Genomic DNA, 24006 nt, shown 5'->3' on the forward strand with positions numbered 1-24006 from the left:
ACAAAAAAATTATATAATAAGCAACAAAATTTTTATAGAAATCGTTTTAGGTGACAATGTAAGAAAAGAAATGAAGTTCTTAGTAAATTAGAGTTATGTACAACATGTACTATTCTAAGTAAAATATCTTTTGAATAAAAGAATTGATTTGTAAAAGTGAAAGTAAAAATTCATATGTACTAGTCAAAAATAAGTAATTATTTTCTTTATTATATATAACATATACGGTTTCTAAAATTTGTACGAATGGCAATAAAATAAATTCATCTTTATAAAACTTTGAGAGAATCTCACAGTAAAACAGTGTGATTAAATTTTGGCAAACAAAATTTTCATATTTCGGAGGTTACAAGTTGGAAAAAGATTGATGAGGATTGGGTAAAAGATTTTTGAAAATTTCGGGTGATATTTGAGGTAATAAAAACTATTGAATTTAAATGTGGTTGATGACTATTAGTAGGGCATAAGTCCTTCGACCAAAAATGCTTAAGTGTGAAGTTGTTGCTTATAAGTGAGATACGAATGGAAGAGTACGAGGATGGGAACTAACCACTCATTGATTTTGGAAAATTTTGAACTGGTATGACTAATATCGAAGTAAGAAGGATGATGGTGTGATTATCATCGATTAAATCTCTCGGAATAAGTTAGGATTATCAAATAAGATTCTTGGGTAGTCTTTAATATAGAATCTGAATTGCTGAAGTGACGGGATACAATTTCTTGTATGTATCGTTGTGAAAGTTTATCCATTGCATCGGTTTCTTTCATGGTTAGAAAGTGAGCAGTACTGGTGAGACGGTCAACAGTAAACCAGATAGTGTTATAACCGCCTACCGTTTTCGGTAGCTTCGTAATGAAATTCATTGTTATTCCTTCCCACTTCCATTGTGGGATTTCGGGCTATTGAAGTAACCCAGATGGCTTTTGGTGTTCGGCTTTGACTTTGGAACAAGTCAGACACTTCCCAACATAAGTAGCAATGTCCTTTTCTCATGACCTTTTATGCCTTCATGCAACTAATAAGGTTTGGCTTCAGGCGACTCCTCTCCCGTAAACTATTAATGGCTCACCATTCTTGCGAGGTATACGAATAATCTTTTCACTATAAATAGCTTTCGCTTTCATCCTTGAAAGCCAGTCTGTTCCAACTATTTCATCAAAGTTTCATAACTTGATGAGTATTAGGTTAATCCTAAAGTCCATTCCAACTATTGCATCAAGCTTCCCAAATTTATGGGTGTTAGGTTAGTCTTAAGGTTCATTCCAACCAAATCTTATTGTACTACCGTGAAAAATTCTATCAATCTTCTCAAATAACATCTGCTTGTGCGTAGGTAACTAATCCTTTCCACTACTACTTTAAAACTTCCAAGTTTTGTTGACATGAGGTCATCTCCAAATGATCCACCTGTTAATTTTAAGGTACTACATTAAATTATTCCTCTATTTCTGCCAGCTTACCATTAGCTTGTCCTATAGAATACTTAACTCTCGTGGTTGTTAATGACTTATTAGTCATAACACTAAGGTTCTTAGATATAAGGTTTCTATCGCTCTAGTATTAAACAATTTCGAGACAATAAAATGTTGTGGTGAAACGTACCCTAACTAAAATCAGGATCCATGGGAGCCTCCATAGCTGAGATAATGATTGCTCTATCGCAAGTAAGTCAAAGTTTTTCCTATTGAGAACTTTTTCCTTAAGTGTCCAGGGTGTCTATATCTATAACAAATTTTTGGGTTATCAATTCTGCAATCAAGGCCCTTCTTGTACGATATCTGGGCTATGTGGTTATTCTTTCCCTACCTCTAACAGACCATAATGCGTATACTTAAGTGGTTCCTACCAAAATTTTCTTTGAATCACTTCATATTCCTTACGTAGTAACATTGGAACTTCTGCATGATTTACTTCAATATAATCACGCTGGCCTGGCGTCATTATATTGTACTAAATCATACGTTCATTCCAATATCACTCCATATGGTCAATGTAACGTGATCACTTCAGGTTCTACTCAATTTCATCTAACAGTGCTTTATTTATGCTATTTCAAAAAAAATCTACATAATTAATCTCACGATTTCTTGGTGTGGGTGCGTAGGTTCCATAGGTCATGCATCAATGCCTAAATGTCTCGAAATTTTTTTCAAAATGTTCGGGTTCAGGTAATGTCGTTAGGTTCCTTTCTAGAAATTCAATATGGGTCTCGTGTCGAGTTGCACGTGTAGCAAGTAGTAATACGATATGTCTTGAGGCGACTCCCAAGTCTTTGGGTATGGCTGAGCATCAGTAGAAGACACTCTAACCTTGTGGAAGGAGATGTCCTCCCGACTTCTCCAATGCCTAAGAGTGTTAGGGACCTAAGTCCAGAAGTGTCGTTAGATCTTCTAGTAGTGGTGAAGGATGAAAGAGATAAGTGACGGTCATGAAAGCGTACGGGATACGGGTCAACTTGCGAAGACTGAACAACCTTCTAATGTTCATACGTTGTACGTGGCTAATTAGGGTGAGCTCGGGGGTGGGGCGAGGTGCGGTTACTCCGACATGTCCTCACATATCTCCTCCTCTGAGGATCAACTTTAGTGGGCATGTAATCCGAGGGGTACTCTTCCTGGATTGCGTGAAGTAATGTTTCGATCTCTGGAATGTTGGAACGGTAGTAACAGGTGGATTACAATACTAGTCCTTAGGGTTAGACGAGTGAGAAAAGGGTTCAGAGTGTGACGACCCGAGAATTTCCGACTAAATTTAAACTTAATCTTTATATGTTTCCGACACGATAAGCAAGTATGTAATGTTGAGTCTAGAAAATTTTGAAACAATGTTCATATATTCAATTGACTTTCGACTGCTCTCGATGATTCACGAACAACTCATTGTAAATAGATATGTATGTGTATACATATATATATATATATATATATATATATATATATATATATATATATATATATATATATATATATATATATATATAAATGGGAATTGGTAATATAATTTGAATTATTATATGTTATTATTATTAATTATGTAATATAAAATAAAATATGATATTATAATAATTACTATTTAAAATATATCAATATATATAATTGAGATATATTAAATATATATATATGTGATTTCGAATTTATTTTGTAAACAACAGTAACACTCATTTGTCATTCGATTGATATTAAAATAAGTTTAATTCGGACTTGTGAGATGTTACAAATAAGTGTTGGTATGTAATTGAGTTATATAAATTTTAGAGCTCCTAAAATATATTTAATTATCTTAAGTTGAGTTTTAACACTACGCATATTTTACCTGGGAATGAGCGCTAATAATTAATGTAATTTTTATTTAATAATTTTAAATAAATAATTGGTTACTATGCTTAACTGATAGACTTTTCTTCCATATTATAGATTAGATTTAGTGTTCGTTTCAATACACATTAACCAGTGATTTATTATTATATTCTATGTTATATTATTATATATCTATATTTATAATCTATATACCTATATGATCTTATATATTTGGGTTTGGGAGATTTTACATCATACATACAGAAAGATATTTGAAATCATATTAAACCCCGCCAGTTTGTATTCTTTCTTTTCGTTACACGATCACCAATAACATTCATTATCATAAATTATTATACATCACTATCACTTTTACTCTTTTTATTTATTTTCCGTGAGTAAGTGTCGGTACATGATTTATTATGTAAATCAACTTATTTCTCCTTTTCCTAATCAATCTACCTATCTCTCTATTCTAATTCATTCTCTTTCTGTTTCCTTCTTCGCTCAAGAACACCACCATTCCCCATCAAACTGTTTCGGTTTATGTTTCTGTCCGAGAACAACACAACAATCACAGGTCACTTTTATACCGCCATCGTACACCACCTTTAATCATCACCCATAACAACTACCACTGCTATGATCATTTCACGACAACCACCATCTCCTGCACCATTTGATCTGATGAATTTCTGTCGTGAACAACCGAAGCTAACTACCACGACCACTTCCATCTGCTACTATTCTTGTCTGCTAATATTTGTTTACTTAAATGATGTTCTAGTGCTGCTACGCTTATGTTCTACACGAATAAATCAAAAAGCAAACTCCACAATCGAACCATATCATGACCAATCTATTGCTACACTTATTAAATTTTCTATCTACGACCACAAGCTACAATTGAAAACGAACCCATGAACATCATCATCAATAAATTAACCTGCAACATGTTTATGAACGAGAACGAATGATCAACAAACTCACCAACAACACAATTTGCACAACTGTTGTATATGCTGCATGCTTCCTGGGTTTCGATCGACCGCAAACTCAAATTATTACAACCTCCACCTTGAAACCACCTCTTTCTCTCTCTCAAATTCTTGTTCCAAAAACCGTTATTTCTACTTTTATGGTTGAGAAACAACCACGAAACCCAAACCATCACCAACTACTGCTTGTGTGTTTCGGTTAAATCGTATAAACTCCACAAACCCACTCAAACAACCACCTCAATAGTCGTACATAAATCACCACTATATCGACAACCATCAACCCTCTACCGTTTCCTGTTTTATCTACCATAAACGACCACCACGAGTAACCCAAAAACTGTTACGCATGTACTGCTGCTGCCAAGGTCGAAACTAATAATAACGACTACGTGAAAAGTGATGGTGATCGCGTGAATAATGATAAATGATCAATTTGTTGCATGATTATTCTATTAATTATTATTGCAACTTAAAAAGTGATATTGCCGTTTGTATGATGCCACTTTTCTTTTATATTGGCCGACATCCATTATATGTATAACCCCACTTGATGAGGTTTGTTGAGGTGTAAAGAATACTAGACCTTTTAATCCTTGTCTGTTGCATTTTTTTTCCTTCTCCTTCCGTTTGAACGTCGATAATACTTCACTCACCCATTGATTAATTGGACCGTGTTCCTATTTGTTGGACTGCAATATTTCGATGGGCTTGTGCTATCTAAAACGGACCATTTAATCTCAATTCATTTCATTACGTCCCAAGAGTCCACTTGGACTAACCATTAACGACTTGCTGGTGTTGCTTTGATATTTCCTTTCTCTTTCGATGATACATGATGACGAGTGAAACTGATAACGTTCATGATGTATGGTGAAGAACGTGATTCGTTAAAGATGATGATTATGATACCACGTGATCGTGATCATGATCATGATCATGATGATAGTGATAAACGAATATGATGGTCAAAAGGAAATGGTATTACAACGAAGAGAATTGATGGCGATATTGATGATGATTCCGGTGAGTTAGGATAATAATAAAGATGTTGATTATGATTACATGGATTTACGATCGAATAAATAAAGGAGAAGAAGAAGATCAGTTAAACACGGTATGTATATATATAAGGTTAGGTTATAACAGAAAAACACAGATGGAGCATTGGTGAGGGGTGTTGACGAGTGAGCGGGAGGTCATGGGTTCGAGTCTTGGCGGTGGCATTTTTTTGGGCTTTTCTTCAAAGGTTGTAATCCTTTGTTATTATTATTATTATTATTATTATTATTATTATTATTATTATTATTATTATTATTATTATTATTATTATTATTATTACTATTATTATTATATTATTATTATTATTATTATTATTATTATTATTATTAATGTTACAAGTATTATTACCATTATTGTTATCGTTAACATTATTATTATTATTATTATTATTATTATTATTATTATTATTATTAAGATTACTATTTGTAATAAGATTGTTATAATTATTATCCTTATTAGATATTAAGTATTAATATCAAAATTATTATTTTTATCATCATTATTATTAAATCCTTGATTATATTAAAAACTACTGATGTTATCATTATTAGTATTGTATTATTAAAAACTATTATTCTTACAACTATATTATTATCTAAAGAATCATTATTAGAAAAATTACCAAGTTTCATTTTTATATCTAAGTATTAGTATTATTATCTTTATTTTAACAGTATTATAATTTTTAATTTTTCAAATAAAAGAGAATTATATACAAAAGTATACTATATACTATATTTTTATATGAAATATTATTAATTATAATAATAACTAAATTACATATAGCATATAAAATATTTTAAGATATTATAAATATTAATATAAACACATATAAAAATATAAATATTAGTTTTTAAAACATTATATATACATAACAATAAGTTACAATTTAATATTATATTATAATAAATATATATACAACTTTGTTCGATTACAAATATATGTGTTAATATATATACAATTGATATAGGTTCGTGAATCCGAGGCCAACCCTACATTATTCAGTTTCGTCATATGTATTTTTACTACAAAATACAATAGGTGAGTTTCATTAATCCCTTTTAAATGCTTTTGCAATATATATTTTTGGGACTGAGAATACATGCGCTGCTTTTATAAATGCTTTACGAAATAGACACAAGTAATCGAAACTACATTCTATGGTTGTATTATCTAATCGAATATGCCCTTTTTATTAAGTCTGGTAATCTAAGAATTAGGGAACAGACACCCTAATTGACGCGAACTCTAAAGATAGATCTATCGGGCCCAACAAGCCCCATCCAAAGTACCGGATACTTTAGTACTTCGAAATTTATATCATGTCCGAAGGAGGATCCCGGAATGACATGGGATATTCTATATGCATATTGTTAAGGTCGGTTACCAGGTGTTCAATCCATATGAATGATATTTTTGTCTCTATGCATGGGACGTATGTTTATGAGAAATGGAAATATGAAATCTTGTGGTCTATTAAAATTATAAAATGATTATTTGTGTTAAATTAATGATCTCACCAACCTTTTGGTTGACACTTGAAAGCATGTTTATTCTCAGGTATAAAAGAAACATTCCGCTGTGCATTTGCTCATTTTAAAGATAGTATTTGGAGTCGATCATCGCAATGGAACCAGTTGTTAGTGACTTCGTCCAGATGGATTAGGACGGGTCCTTTCACAGAGAAACATCTGAATTAGGAAAGATAAATTTTCCAAGTCGGTATAGCGAATAACGGACATGTAGCGAGAACGTAATCAGGCATGATAACTACAGCAGCCTATATCGTCTACAGCAGTACATAGCATGGCAATAGTAATAGTATCAAACAGAAGTAACATGCAATTAAAAGCAGGTAGTAGCATGCAGTAGTGAGAATAAGCAATAGCATACAGTGTAACATCCCGCATTTTTCCGTTAAATTTATTTTTAACGCCGTCTTTTTTTTTAAGATAATATCTTTCGCTATCTAAATTCGTATCTTTCGTCAACCAACGTTCTTAATATTTCCGTTATTCAATTATAACATCTCTCGTTTATTCTCGCATATTTAAATTTATTCGTTTGGTTAATTCACGCACCCGCTTTTAAACTTGAGGGACCGAAGTTGCCAAGTGGGCAAACTAGTTGACTAGGTCAACTAGTCAACCCACCATCTCATCTACTCATTCACCTCTTCTCCTCCTTCCCTCTTTTTCTCTCTAATCACTAAGAACACACTTTTATCATCTTCAAAGATTCATCATCTATTTCAATTCAAGCAAGCAAACATCAAAACAAATTGTACTTTCGTGATCCTCTCTTCATCCTCTTCAATTTGGTACCAATTTCACTACTTGGGGTAAGATTTCTAAAAACTCTAGATTTCTCAAATTCATTTTTTAGACTTGAAAAGGTGTTAGTTAGTGTCTATGGCTCGAGTCTAGCATGAAAACATGATTTATTTGCTCGATCTTGTTGTTTTGCATAAACTAGCATGAACTTGAAATGGGTGTGCTTAATCTTTGATTTTGGTTGATTAGATGTTGCTTAAATGTTAAAGTTCATGTATTAAATGTGTTACTAGCATCATTAGCTTCAATTTGATGTGTAGGTTGACTTGGAAAACATCACTAACATGATTATTGATTTTGTGATTCTTGGTTAGGGTTTGATAGCTTTTAAAATGAACTTTTGATGCTTTGAATGCCATGAAACATTGTTAGTAAGTGTTTAGTTGTATTGTATGTTTAATTACCTTTGAAACGGCATATCATATGTGTAAATTGGTTTCCCAAATCATCTTATGCATTTTGTGAACTTGAAACTTGGATAATGAACCTTTAATGATAACTTGACGAGAATTCGGTTATTGTAAATGATGTTTTTGCTTGATGAAAAGTGTTTAGTTGTGTTCGTCGCTAAATTACCTTTTCAACAATGTATGGCATGCGTTTTGAATGTTTTCGATTCATGAGTTATGTTAAATTGAGTTTTGGTTCGAGACTAAACAAAACTGCAGCAACAGCACTTTTTCCAGTAAAGCGCGCCGCGCAGATTTGAGCGCGCCGCGCAGATTTGAGCGCGCCGCGCACATGTTGAGGTGCAAATGCTAAACCTCCTAGACTGGTACCTGATCTGTTTCCACGTTGTAGTGCGCGCCGCGCACTCCTGCACTCACCGCGCATTTCCTCAGGCCAAATTTTACTTGTGTTTTACTTTTCACAAAACCTTTCCCGCTTAACCGCAACTCTAATTAACATGAAATTTGGTTAACATGCTCATATATGATTCCTCATCATGGGAAAATTGTCGGATACCCGACCCGACCCCGTTGACTTTGACTTGACCAAGTTTGACTTTTAGTCAAACTTAACCAAATACTTATGTAATTGTTCTAATCTTCTTTTGTACTTGATTCTTTCATGAAACTTGACAACGTGACTCACATGCTATTTAATCGAGTCGTAACGAGCCATAGGACTAATTGAACACATTTCGACCGACCTTGTGTCTTACCCGGTATTGATATAACTTATTTGTTTAGGTCAAGGCTAAGCAACCTTCATTGCACAACGTTTAATTACAAGTACTTTTGCATGCAACTATGGTGAGATCATAGTCCCACCTTTTCAACAACTTTTACTCTTTAAATTATGGGATGAGAAACATATACGTATCATACTTTTATGCTTTCAACATAAGTACGAAAACAAACATTCCACAGCGAGTTAGAATAAAAAGCCTCAATTCAATTATCATTAGTTACACTTGTAGGGTGTAAACGTGAACTTATGTTATGTGATCACATGGGCTTGACGAGCCCTCATTCGGACGGTTCGCTACCGTTAGCGGATGAAATAAATTTTCGAGTATAGTGTATGTTCTAACACTACATAAGATGGTACAAAACAGTTAAATTTGATAATTGGGTGCTCGCGAACATACTTTTGGAATGCAAACGATTTAGATAATCAACGTTATGGAAATACTAAATCTTGTGGTTCAAAACAACGTTTACAAATACACCTAAGATTTCACCAACGTTTTTCGTTGACAGTTTTCTATATGTTTCTCAGGTTCATACTTGGCTACTTGATACATGCTTCCGCACACTTTGATTACTTGCTTGGGGTCAAGCATACATGCATACGCTAGTGATAGCACCTTTGGATTTAAGCATACTGTTTACATACTTACGTTATTTATAGCAACCGTGATTTTTTTTCAACTTATATTATGTCGCAAGTCATTTCATTTATACTTTATACTTTTGTAAACTTAAACTCCTTGTCGAACCATTTGGTAACGTAAAACTTTGCAAGTCATGCACGTTTCAAATGAATGCGACATAATTTTGGTTAAAAGCGTCTCATTTAGGGACTATGACCACGTAACGGGACCTAAGTTAACGCTGCCGTCAATGATGATTTTGACGGGTCATTACAGATGGTATCAGAGCGTTGGTTGTAGGGAACTAGGATATGCATTAGTGTGTCTGACAGAGTTGTTAGGACACATTAGTGAATCGAGACTACAACCGGATAGTTAACATTTGCATTCTGACTTGCATTTGCTATAGATAGCACTTACTTGACTACTTGTGCATTATACTTAAACCTTTCTTAGGCGAACTTCTTAATGGTACCAAATTCTCATCATACGAACTCGTACTCTGCCACTTTCTGGTAACACACGTAAATTCAAGATTCATACACGTAAGGATGATGACGACTTCATTAGTTATACTAGTTCGGGAACTCTGTCTCCTCGATTGTTATTCGCCACCGTCCCAGCTTACTATCCACGAGTACTATAAAGTTCCCACCAATAAGGCAATCACTAACCACTATCGATGTTACACCGGTAACCTTCACTATCTCCCACTTCTTGTTGCTACCATCACTACTCTAGATGAGTATTGTCATCACCGCTTATCACTACGGTCGCATACTACTCATTATCACGATTCGTTACTCTTGTCGTACCTAAAGACATTATTGTTTGATTTGAACCACATTGACGTGAACAACCAGTTATACACTTCCCTCGGGAAATGCATCTTTAGAGTTGCACTAATTCTTTCGATTTAATACGAGTCATGTTAGAGATGCCGTTACACTTTGTTCATTTTAAATCTTCATGATTACAAAACTTAGTTCTATGGAGTGATGTGGGAATGGAAGTATGAGTTAGCGTAATATAACGACACTCGATCAACGTAGTTATATTATGGTAAGTCATACCAAAGTTCTAATGACTCGTGATGGTGATTGGACTCGATCAACCTAATCACCATCATGTGCCATGTACATGACTTTATTTTTCCTTGTTGCCATCCGAAAACTTTGAGAATATCGTTAATCATACTAGGGACACATCTTTGATTATTGCCAAAACATATTTACACTTCCAAATGAATGACAAACTCTTTCAACTTCAAAACATATGTTACAGGTGTATACTATCTCGTCTTCGCACACTTTTATCGACGAACTACGAAACGCTTGATATGCTCACATCGAGGCGGAAACTTCTCTCGCATTACACTCGTACTTCCGTGTAAGGAAAACCTTTATCTAAATTCTCAATGGAGAGAGAGACTCTTCACGTTATACTAGTATTCGCCACGAGGGCGAATAGTCTTAACGAACGTTTTCAGAAACCGATAAGAAACTTGTCCCAACAAACGTTTTTCAGAAATCAACAAGATGGGAAAAACTTGTATAACTATACATTATAGGAATGCTATCTCGACACGGTGTGCCTTTGTCATTTGTTTCGGTTCGAGATGCTCGTTTCACTTCTAGATTTCGGAGTGCCTTACAAGAAGCCTTGAGAACACGTTTATACATGAGTACCGCGCATCATCCACAAAACGACGGACCAAGCAAACATACTATTCAAACCTTGGAAAACATATCACGAAATTGTATTATTGCCTTTAATTGATTTCCTCTTACAACGATAGTTATCATTCGAGTATTAACGTTGCACCTTTTCGAAACATTATATGGCTGCAATTGTCGTTCTCTTAATTGTTGGGCCGAAGTAGGCAACAAGCAAACCACCGGACCCGAACTCATTCATGAAACAACCGAGAAGTTATTCAAATCCAAGAAAGGCTCAAGACGGCCCGTAGTCGCCAAAAGAGCTATGCCGATGTTAGACGTAAACCTCTCGAACCCCAAGTGGGTAACCGCGAAATGTTAAAAAAAATCGCACCTTGGAAAGGTGTAATCCGTTTCAGAAAACGTAGAACGCTAAATCTGCGACATTTGGATCCTTTTAAAATCTTGGAGCGTATTGAACCCGTTACTTACCATTTCGATCTCTCGACTCAATCGAATTCCATTCATCCAACATTCCATGTATAAAACTTAAAGAGGCGTCTTGCCGAACAAGAACTTGTTACCCATTTCAATGAGCTTACAATCGATGACAAACTTCACTTCCTAGGAGGACCGGTTGAAATTATGAATCGTGAGACCAAACTCTAAAATAACGTAAAATCCCAACTGTCAAAGTTCGTTGAAATGCCCAAGGAAGTACCTTCACCTATTCGTAGAATTGGCAACGCAAGATCTCGAGGAAGAAATGACGACTACTACTTCCAACTAAATTTCGGGACGAAATTTCTTTTAAGGTGTGGGTAATGTAACATCCCGCATTTTTCCGTTAAATTTATTTTTAACGCCGTCTTTTTTTTTAGATAATATCTTTCGCTATCTAAATTCGTATCTTTCGTCAACCAACGTTCTTAATATTTCCGTTATTCGATTATAACATCTCCCGTTTATTCTCGCATATTTAAATTTATTCGTTTGGTTAATTCACGTACCCGCTTTTAAACTTGAGGGACCGAAGTTGCCAAGTGGGCAAACTAGTTGACTAGATCAACTAGTCAACCCACCATCTCATCCACTCATTCACCTCTTCTCCTCCTTCCCTCTTTTTCTCTCTAATCACCAAGAACACACTTTTATCATCTTCAAAGATTCATCATCTATTTCAATTCAAGCAAGCAAACATCAAAACAAATTGTACTTTCGTGATCCTCTCTTCATCCTCTTCAATTTGATACCAATTTCATACTTGGGGTAAGATTTCTAAAAACTCTAGATTTCTCAAATTCGTTTATTAGACTTGAAATGGTGTTAGTTAGTGTCTATGGCTCGAGTCTAGCATGAATACGTGATTTATTTGCTCGATCTTGTTGTTTTGCATAAACTAGCATGAACTTGAAATGGGTGTGCTTAATCTTTGATTTTGGTTGATTAGATGTTGTTTAAATGTTAAAGATCATGTATTAAATGTGTTACTAGCATCATTAGCTTCAATTTGATATGTAGGTTGACTTGGAAAATGATATGCCCAAATCGGACGGTTTATTTATGCGGTGTCGTTAGGTCGCAAAACGTCAATTCAGGATACCAAGAGAAGAAGTTGAATGTTTAATTTATATATGCTGGGCCTAAATCTATTATTCCTTCCTATGGGTTAGCAAGGGCAAATATGACCTAAGGTCATTCCTTGAGCGGTCGAATTTGAAACGGAGCTTATCTAGATAATTTAGTGATTAAGATGGGTTTGTACACAATTCAGTATCCAAGACTAGTGGCCAGGTACACCTTGTGTGGAGAGGCAGGATCCTTTTGGTCCCAATAAATTGGCGACTGTTTGGAAAATTCAATAACCAAGTCCAACTGGTTTATTCTAGACACCATTTATCCGGAATATCAAATTGTGTAAAGGAAATAGTTGGGTTGATTTGTTTATATAATTGTAATTAAAATATTAAAGCAAAGCAATATAATTAAAATAAGCTAGCTACCATGCAACAACTAAAGACAGAGAAGACGTGGTTCACCATGATTTAAGATAACGTAGTGTCGGGATGATTATGAGACACTCCTTGGACAGATATACCTTGGTGTAAATACTAGATTCCCTACTAAGCGGTTTCCCGGTTAGCATGTCACGAGGAACTAGGCTTTGAAGATTCTGATCGGATGGACTATGCTCAACTCCCAACGCTTTATCCAGTTTAAGGATATAAGCGGCCCATCTTGGATGCAGTGCATACCTTGAGCGCACGAATAAAGTAGCATAGCCATATACATATAGAATATCCAATCTTTCTTAACACCTTAGTGTATCACCCAAGTGAGTGGTTATGATTGTGTTTTGAATCCCTTTCTGTCAATGGTTTGGTAAAATCTAAGGGTTTGTAGACAAATTAGAACATCCGATAGTTCTCAGTCATCCTTAAGATTTATAAGCTTAGTTTGTATTGTAGTGTGTTAAACTCCCATTTATGACTTAAACCAGCCCTTACTTAAATCTACCCAATAAATCCCTTAGTTATCCACCATGTACTAGACTTATAGTGGTTCCATAGCTTCTAACTTTGACCATGCCCAAGTGGTCATATAGTACATCAACACTATACTCTACTGTTGTAACAGTATTTCCTCGAGTCTTATACTCTTGACCAATGTCTTGATCTGGCCCTATGGTAATTCCCCATGTACTTTACAGTATTTCCGATGGGTTCATACCTTGACCAATGTATAAACACTGATAACTAATTACCTTTATAATGTCGACTTTATAACAGGTTTTAATCACGTTTATTGGTGGAAGAACGATAATAACGAGGTTTAATATCATAGACAGAAAGCGAGTATGAAACGATAATCATCCCTAACTAACATTATTAAATCATGGCAAACAATCAAACAATTACTCACATATTATCGCAACAAGCATTTCAATCATTAATAAATCACAAACATCAAACAAGAACATTATGATGGATTAATAAAAGAAAAGGATAGATAGTACCGAATAATGTCGGCAGAATAACACTTGTATTACTTCATAATATCCTTAGCGTTACAATGCTTGAAAGCTTCTACTACTAACTACATACTAATCTCCTATTGATCACTAGAGAGCGACAATAGAGAGATAATTACATTTCCTAATCTCTGTACTTTTCTCTCTCTAGAAACTAGAGAGAGAAAGTATAGAGAGAACTAATCTCCTATAGATCACTAGAGAGCAACTATAGAGAGATATTTAGAGAGAGAAGTGAGGAATTGGTGTGTTTTTGGTGTGTTGAAATGAGAAATGAAACCCTCCTTTTATAAGCAAAGCTTGAGGGCAAAATTGTAATTTTTGGCCAAAAAACGCCTAGCAGACCGTACGGCAAGGTGCACTGGCAGGCCGTTTTTTCTGAAAAACGCCTGGCAGGCCGTTTGGCAAGGTGCACTGGCAGGCCGTATTTGGCAGGCCGTATGCATACTGGCAGGCCATATGGCAGGGTGCACTGGCAGGCCGTATTTGGTGCTGGTCAGCCTTGATTCACTGGATCGTAACTTGATTTCTTGTCTTTCACCGTTTTCGCTCTAGAATCTTCGTTTTAGCTCCGTTTTTGACGATTCTTGCGCCCACGGTTCGTAATTGAATATCCTACAACATGAGGTTAAGTAATTAAACTTTTTCAAAAATTATAAAATAAGTTATTTAAACGCTAGTTAATCGTCTTAGCCGTTTTTGCTCGTTTTTCCTCGTTTCTCATCCGTTTTTAGTGATTCTTGAAACATAGCCTTTGTAATGACTAAATCTACCAAATTAACCAAAAAAGTGATTATTTTGGCGATAAAGTTTGGAACTTTATGGTTTTAGGGCTCAATATCGGGGGTAAAAACGTAACTTTTTGGCCGATATCAAATATCCCACACTTAGACTTTGCTTGTCCTCAAGCAAACCTTTATTTTATTTTGAGTTCAAGGATGCTTCTGAGGTTTCCGTTCTATTATTCAAGTGGCTTGTTATTTATTATAAGAGCAAGATCAGACAAATCGTCTTCTAAAAGGGGTAGAAACTATCTCTGCAAGCATGAGAGGAGGTTACATGACATTGGCTTCCTTACACGGGTCACTCAAATCACTCAAGTGTTTGGGGTTCCCTATCAATCTATGAAACGAATTCTCTCATCGCCAGTTATGTTGCAAGTATTGTCATAGGCTTGACCAAGAATCAAATCTCCACCGGTTAGATAAGGACGGCACTGATCTTCTCCCTAATCATTCTTTCAAGAGGAAGAGCGGGTTTAAAGGTTGGTTTACGGAGAAAAGTGAAGGTTTTGATATGGCGAAAAACGTGATTTTCGAACCATTGAAATTTAGAGAGATTCGATAGATTTCGGTTTCATGAGGATATACTTTTTCTGGAAAAGATGATACTCTATTTTTGTTGAAGAGTTCCTTTAGAGGGTGCTGATTTTCAGCGAAGACTTTGCTTTTTTTCTGCAATCCTCCTGGGTCACAATCTTCATTTTCTTGGGGATTTATGCTTTTATTTAAAGAATTTTCTCTTCTTTATTTTAGAGACTTTGCTCAACAATTTTTTTTTTTTATCCCATCTTCATAACTTTGTCTATTTTTTTCTTGTTCCCAGATAGAAAGGTATTTAACCAGAAATAGGTCTTTTATGACCTATCAAAAACAGTCTGGAATTTCAGAATTTTTCGACAAGTGTTTGAAGTAAACTTGGTCGATCTATCTCTTTGAATTTCTAAATTTTGGAAATGAGAAAGGAAAGAGGGTGGAAAGGGTAACGTATTTGATAGTGAATTTGGGGGTGATTATTTTCTGATTCATCAACTGTTTTAGTGGGAGTTGGTCGGTTTAAATGCGTGGAGTGGAAACGGAAACGGATGGTTTTTGTCTTCTCTATTCAGAATGATTTCAGAAGGAGTATCGCACCTACACCACGTATGGTGCTTACTAACCATTGGCCTCGAAATGTATGTCAAGGTCAAGTTCTAACTCTAATTGCTAACATCGGCACTCTCAACGGAAAAGATAGTGAAGCATTAAAAATGAATGCTTATTGGGCCATTTTTGGGGTACCTCACAACAATTATATTGGGTTGATAATGCCTAGTCATGTAATGCTCTTTTAGAGAATCGGTCCATCCTTAAGAAGATTTATGTCCTCATTTGTCTTAATTTTTGAACAAACACACTTGATTTTTGAAAGTACTTTTTCAGAAAGTATCATTTAGTCAAAAATTTTGAAAAATTTACGTTGAGGATAAAGAATCTAAATAGTAGGTATACTCGAAAAGCTTAGTAAAAATTTTAAGTTAAGAACATTTTCCGAGCATCCCCTAACTAATTACGGTGTACTACACCGCTATCCCATACTTAGAGGAACATTGTCCCTAATGTTCATTCTTAGATTTTAGGGACTAAAATCCCACACTTAGAGTTTGAACATGTCGAAAAATGTATCTAAGCTCAATATTGGGTTGGAATCCCACACTTAGTGATAAGCTTAGGATAGGGTATAGTTTAAGGATATAACGAAGCAAACTAAATAAACGAAGAGAAAGAAACGAATTACTCCCCTTAGGTGTGAGCTGAGGATCTGAAGGTAGACTGAGTCGGAACCATCTACTGCTGGATTCGAATCGGTCTTCTTGAAGTGTACTCGAGCTCATTAGGGCTTTCTCATCTCCATACAACATTCACCAATAACTTGCAATGAAATAATCAACGGGTTTCCTTGTCGTTTCATCATTATTCAAAGAGTCTCCACCATAGGCATCAATAACTGTCTATTACTTGTAAAGATAGAAAACATTAATCCTAGACAGGTGATTAAGCTTTAGGCCATAGACTCACTGATTTGCGTTTTGATGAAAAAGTTATTTGAAAACTTGAGGGTTTCAAAATTAGGTTTTTGAAAATTTAACAAATCAGTGTATGACTAAAAAGCTTAATCCCACACTTAAAGTGTTGACTGCCTTTAATTTTAAGACTTTGAAATAATGTAAATATTGCAATTAAGTTCATGACAAGTAAGAAACTTTAAAAATCTCATTTTAAGTTTCACTTTCTCATTTATTCAATTAACCTAATTATCCTAATTTAACTACTACAAAAGCTATAGAAAAAATAAACACACGGGTTGCCTCCCGAGAAGCGCTTGTTTTTGTTCGAGTTACGAGCCTGAGTCTAGCCTTATTTCTCAGGAAATCTAAGCGGCTCCCTTGCATCCATCAGTAGACACAAGAGGTAATATTGGAACATACCGATGAGATTGAAGCGGACATAGAATAAGGTATGTCCAATGAGAGGAGAAGGTGGTTTGAAGTGACTGCTTTGTTTAACATGAGGTGTAACAAAGCTATCAGTTTCTTTTACCTCCTTGATTTGCGCGGGTTGGTCAAATGGGTCCTCATCACTCCATGATGTGTATGTCATTATGTATTTGAGTGATGGTTTATAGGGTAGCCCTGACGCAAAACCCGTCTTTCTTCTTTGTGACTTCAGGTTGGTGGTAATGTTGTACTCTAAGGATGGAGGTGGGACGATGTCCATTGATGTCTCCAGTATGGTAGCAACATTAACAACTAATTCGGTGCTAGAATCCTCCATCTCTTTCTTCTTCTCTGGGCTCTCCATTTCAATTTCTTCATCGGCCTCCTCATCACTAGTGTTGGGAGTTTCAAGTATAATTGGTTCAGAGAGTTCTTCTAGAACGAAGTCCTTTCCAGTCGTTACAAGATCAAAATAAGGTGGGAGTGAAGATTGGGTAGGTGTGGAGTGGTTATTCTTCTTGTCTTCTACTTCTATCTCCTTCTCTTCATACTCAGAATAGAATGTGACTTTCCTAGTGGAGATGGTATTTACTTCGGCGTTCCCATCAGAAGGACATACAGACTCGTCGATCGTGAAAATGACCTCTTCTCCACGGGCTCTCAAGGTGATAGTCCGTGAATAAACGTCAACGATCACTTTGGCTGTATTCATGAAAGGCCTTCCTAAGATGATAGGGGTTTTCATGTCTTCTTTATAGTCCATAACCACAAAGTCGGTCGGAAAAAGGAATTTGTCAACCTTAACCATGACGTTCTCAGCTATTCCCTTAGGATATCTAGTAGATTGGTCAACTAGCTGGATGCTCATTTTGGTAGGGTTAAGGTTTCCAATTTCGAGTCCCTGGAACAGTGAGTAGGGCATGAGATTGATGCTGGCACCAAGGTCAGCGAGAGAATAGATAGTACCAGATTGGTAGATAGAACAAGGAAGGGTAAATCGTCTGGTATCCCCTAGTTTTTTAGGAAGAGTATTTAAGAGAATAGCTGAACAATCCACGTTCAGCGGGACATTGGGTACTTCGGGAACCTTATCCTTGGTTGATAGGAGTTTCCTAAAATACTTCTTACTATGAGGATTTTTAGACACAGTGTCCAAAAATTTACCGTCAAGCTTGAAAGATTTCATCGTGTTATGTCTTTGCTTGAGATGGCCCGGGAATGGAATGGGTGCTTTCCCATTGGGTTTGGGTGATGACTCAATGACTACTACCGAACGGGTATTAGCTAGTTTCTTCTCCTTCGAAGAAACTGAAGGTTGGCTATGTGCCACCTTTGAGTCATTTTTAGGACAACCAAGAGAATCGAGACGTTGATTTAGCTGGCTTATTTGGTTTTCAAGACTACTCAGGTGATTAGTCATGTCTAAGTCAGTTGCGTCTTGTCTTGCTGTGATCATGTTGATGATTCGCAGTAGGACATCGTCTGGACTTATCTCTGGTGGGGTAATGGGTTTAGTGGGTGGGTTGTGTGGATGAGCTAGGATCTTATCAGTGTAGACAACAGAGTCCTCATATTCTGCCTCGTATACCTTGGCCAGATGTGGGTCAGTACAATTCTGGCATAATTGCACTTGAGACACATGTTGCAGGAGTTTCTTTAGCTCTCCAACTTCTTTGGTGAGGTTTTCTATTTGTTCTGAGAGATATTTTATGGTTTTGATAGGATCGGAGGCGGAAAGCGGTGTTGCTGATGAAATGTACTATTCCGTGTTCCAATTGTGATAGTGCATAGTCATCTCCTCGATCAATCTCCAGGCCTCGTCAGTAGTGAAGTTCATGAAGTTACCCTGAGAAACAGCATCAAGAGTAGACTTGTTGTTCTGATTCAGACCTTTGTAAAAGGTCAAAATCTGATCAGAGCTCTCAAGACGATGATTCGGGCATCTTCGAAGCAAGTGTTTGAATCTTTCCCATGCGGTGTAGAGTGATTCATCGTATTCTTGTTGAAAGTTTACGATGTCATTCCTAAGTCTGATTTGTTTTGATGGGGGAAAGTACTTGATTAACAAAGTTGTTGCCATTTCCTCCCATGAGGTGATAGAATTGGGTTCTAACCCCTCAAACCAGGCTTTTCCATGAAGAGTTAAGGAATAGGGGAACAGATACAGACGAACTACATCTTGTTCAACCCCGTTTTGCTTATATGAGTTGGATAAAGAGAGGAATCTATCTAAGTGAGAGTTGGGATCATCAATTGGTAAGCCATCGAATAGACAGTGATTCTGAATGAGTTGTATGATGCTATGCTTAAGCACAAAAGACGCTCCATTAACCTCTGGATAGAGTATCGGTCCTCCTCGTCCTTCTAACGAGGGTTTGGTGATGTCAGCGAGAGTGATGCGTGCGGCCATCGTCAAACTATCGGCAGGTAAGTGTGGATCTCGTCGGATGGGTACAATGTATGATATCGGATAGAAGAAAGGATGTGTCGGAAAAATTCTTAGCGGTCTAAGTAGGTTAAACCATCCTAAAGGTTCACTAATAAGGAAGTCCATTTTAAACTTTTCAATTAATCTAAATTAAGCTAATATTATCTAACCTAACTACGGTAAACTAGTAACTTCTGACAAAGCTAGCCTCGGTCAAAAGGATCTCTTAGAAATTAACTAATCTAAACAGGCTCCAAATCGTACAACCGCTCCCCGGCAGCGGCGCCAAAAAAACTTAACTACCCCGTGATATGCCCAAATCGGAAGGTTTATTTATGCAGTGTCGTTAGGTCGCAAAACGTCAATTCAGGATACCAAGAGAAGAAGTTGAATGTTTAATTTATATATGCTGGGCCTAAATATATTATTCCTTCCTATGGGTTAGCAAGGGCAAATATGACCTAGGGTCGTTCCTTGAGCGGTCGAATTTGAAACGGAGCTTATCTAGATAATTTAGTGATTAAGATGGGTTTGTACACAATTCAGTATCCAAGACTAGTGGCCAGGTACACCTTGTGTGGAGAGGCAGGATCCTTTTGGTCCCAATAAATTGGCCACTGTTCGGAAAATCCAATAACCAAGTCCAACCGGTTTATTCTAGACACCACTTTATTCGGAATATCAAATTGTGTAAAGGCAATAGTTGGGTTGATTTGTTTATATAATTGTAATTAAAATATTAAAGCAAAGCAATATAATTAAAATAAGCTAGCTAGCATGCAACAACTAAAGACAGAGAAGACGTGGTTCACCATGATTTAAGATAACGTAGTGTCGGGATGATTATGAGACACTCCTTGGACAGATATACCTTGGTGTGAACACTAGATTCCCTACTAAGCGGTTTCCCGGTTAGCATGTCACGAGGAACTAAGCTTTGAAGATTCTGATCGGATGGACTATGCTCAACTCCCGACGCTTTATCCAGTTTAAGGATATAAGCGGCCCATCTTGGAAGCAGTGCATACCTTGAGCGCACGAATAAAGTAGCATAGCCATATACATATAGAATATCCAATCTTTCTTAACACCTTAGTGTATCACCCAAGTGAGTGGTTATGATTGTGTTTCGAATCCCTTTCTGTCAATGGTTTGGTAAAATCTAAGGGTTTGTAGACAAATTAGAACATCCGATAGTTCTCAGTCATCCTTAAGATTTATAAGCTTAGTTTGTATTGTAGTGCGTTAAACTCCCATTTATGACTTAAACCAGCCCTTACTTAAATCTAACCAATAAATCCCTTAGTTATCCACCATGTACTAGACTTATAGTGGTTCCATAGCTTCTAACTTTGACCATGCCCAAGTGGTCATATAGTACATCAACACTGTACTCTACTGTTGTAACAGTATTTCCTCGAGTCTTATACTCTTGACCAATGTCTTGATCTGGCCCTATGGTAATTCCCCATGTACTTTATAGTATTTCCGATGGGTTCATACCTTGACCAATGTATAAACACAGATAACTAATTACCTTTATAATGTCGACTTTATAACAGGTTTTAATCACGTTTATTGGTGGAAGGACGATAATAACGAGGTTTAATATCATAGACAGAAAGCGAGTATGAAACGATAATCATCCCTAACTAACATTATTAAATCATGGCAAACAATTAAGCAATTACTCACACATTATGGCAACAAGCATTTCAATCATTTATAAATCACAAACATCAAACAAGAACATTATGATGGATTAATAAAAGAAAAGGATAGATAGTACCGGATAATGTCGGCAGAATAACACTTGTATTACTTCATAACATCCTTAGCGTTACAATGCTTGAAAGCTTCTACTACTAACTACATACTAATCTCCTATTGATCACTAGAGAGCGACAATAGAGAGATAATTACATTTCCTAATCTCTGTACTTTTCTCTCTCTAGAAACTAGAGAGAGAAAGTAGAGAGAGAACTAATCTCCTATAGATCACTAGAGAGGGACTATAGAGAGATATTTAGAGAGAGAAGTGAGGAATTGGTGTGTTTTTGGTGTGTTGAAATGAGAAATGAAACCCTCCTTTTATAAGCAAAGCTTGAGGGCAAAATTGTAATTTTTGGCCAAAAAACGCCTGGCAGGCCGTTTTTCCTGAAAAACGCCTGACAGGCCGTTTGGCAAGGTGCACTGGCAGGCCGTATGCATACTGGCAGGCCGTATGGCAGGGTGCACTGGCAGGCCGTATTTGGTGCTGGTCAGCCTTGATTCACTGGATCGTAACTTGATTTCTTGTCTTTCACCGTTTTCGCTCTAGAATCTTCGTTTTAGCTCCGTTTTTGACGATTCTTGCGCCCACGCGTTCGTAATTGAATATCCTACAACATGATTTTAAGTAATTAAACTTTTACAAAAATTATAAAATAAGTTATTTAAACGCGAGTTAATCGTCTTAGCCGGTTTTGCTCGTTTTTCCTCGTTTCTCATCCGTTTTTAGTGATTCTTGAAACATAGCCTTTGTAATGACTAAATCTACCAAATTAACCAACAAAGTGATTATTTTGGTGATAAAGTTTGGAACTTTATGGTTTTAGGGCTCAATATCGGGGGTAAAAACGTGACTTTTTGGCCGATATCAGAAAACATCACTAACATGATTATTCATTTTGTGATTCTTAGTTAGGGTTTGATAGCTTTTAAAATGAACTTTTAATGCTTTAAATGCCATGAAACATTGTTAGTAAGTGTTTAGTTGTATTGTATGTTTAATTACCTTTGAAACGGCATATCGTATGTGTAAATTGGTTTCCCGAATCATCTTATGCATTTTATGAACTTGAAACTTGGATAATGAACCTTTAATGATCACTTGATGAGAATTTGGTTATTGTAAATGATTTTTTTTGCTTGATGAAAAGTGTTTAGTTGTGTTCCTCGTTAAATTACCTTTCCAAAGATGTATGGCATGCGTTTTGAATGTTTTCGGTTCATGAGTTATGTTAAATTGAGTTTTGGTTCGAGACTTAACAAAACGTAACGTAATAATAATACCCCCTAAGAGTACACTTGGCGAGTGCGTATGTTCCCGAAGTATCAAACACCTGTTAAATGCTAGCGCAACTAGCCCGAGTGTGGATGTCAAACCCTATGGATTCATATCTAATATTCGCGTTCACCAGTTCAAAAACCAATGATTAAACGTTACCGTGCTAAGGGGAATCTCTGTGTCGTTATATCATTCACACATATATAAAGTTTAAGTACTCGTTTCTAGTATGTAAAACATAAAAAGTGCATGTATTATCAGTCCCAAAAATAGTAAAGTAAAAAAGGGAAGCTATAACTCACAGTGAATGTGCGGTAAAATCGATACGACAGTGTAAGCAAGTAGTAAGTCGGTCCAAACAAGTAAGTTGGTCGATCCAAAAGGTCCTCAACCTAAGTCAAAGGTTACTAGGTCAGTGAATTGTCCCCAAAAGTTTAAAAGTAAATAAATTAAGTCTTAAGTATCATCATCATCATCATCATCATCATTCGTAAAAGCTAAAGTAAGTTTTCAACAAGAATAGAGATCGAAACAATAGGCTGACTTCGGACAGTTGTTACGACCTTTATACAAATCAAAAAGACGTGTGGTCAGTGGCCAAGGCTCCGTATGTGAGTCCTCTAACCGCTGTCCAATTTTCAGATCCTAACTCGATGTCGTTTGACCGTGGTGACGGTTCAAGCGCGAGAGTCCTAAACGAAAATTCATCTACTCGAGCTGAACTATCTGAAAATCAATTTTTCAGAAGTCCTAGGAGTCTGATCAAACCCTGAAAAATAGCAAACAAGTGCTCCGGTAGGTTTCTTGGTGCTTGATGCTCATTACGGTTCTCATCCTTGATGCGTGTAAGCTTCAAGTGTACAACTCTTTGATATTTTAGCATCACTTTGACTAAGTTTCAACTATAAACACACAACTAAGAGTAAAAGCTAACATTTTACAAGTTTTGAACATCATGGTTGCCTCTTTATTGCATAAACACAATAAAGCTTCAACCTTTGTCCTTTTGACACAAGTTTATGCATCTTCATCATATGAGATGATGAAGAGTTGATCTTTATCATCACATGAA

At 36.1% G+C, this 24006-nt stretch overlaps 1 non-coding gene across 1 annotated transcript; it reads left to right on the plus strand.

Annotated features, from left to right (window-relative positions):
* Positions 1 to 19382: 19382 nt before the first annotated feature.
* LOC139845691 (small nucleolar RNA R71) lies at positions 19383 to 19489 on the plus strand. Its single transcript, XR_011758454.1, has one exon. It is a non-coding gene; the product is annotated as a small nucleolar RNA R71 (small nucleolar RNA).
* The last annotated feature ends 4517 nt before the right edge of the window (positions 19490 to 24006 follow it).

The sequence above is a fragment of the Rutidosis leptorrhynchoides genome, chromosome 4, assembly GCF_046630445.1.
Source record: "Rutidosis leptorrhynchoides isolate AG116_Rl617_1_P2 chromosome 4, CSIRO_AGI_Rlap_v1, whole genome shotgun sequence".
In the NCBI taxonomy this organism is placed as follows: domain Eukaryota; kingdom Viridiplantae; phylum Streptophyta; class Magnoliopsida; order Asterales; family Asteraceae; genus Rutidosis; species Rutidosis leptorrhynchoides.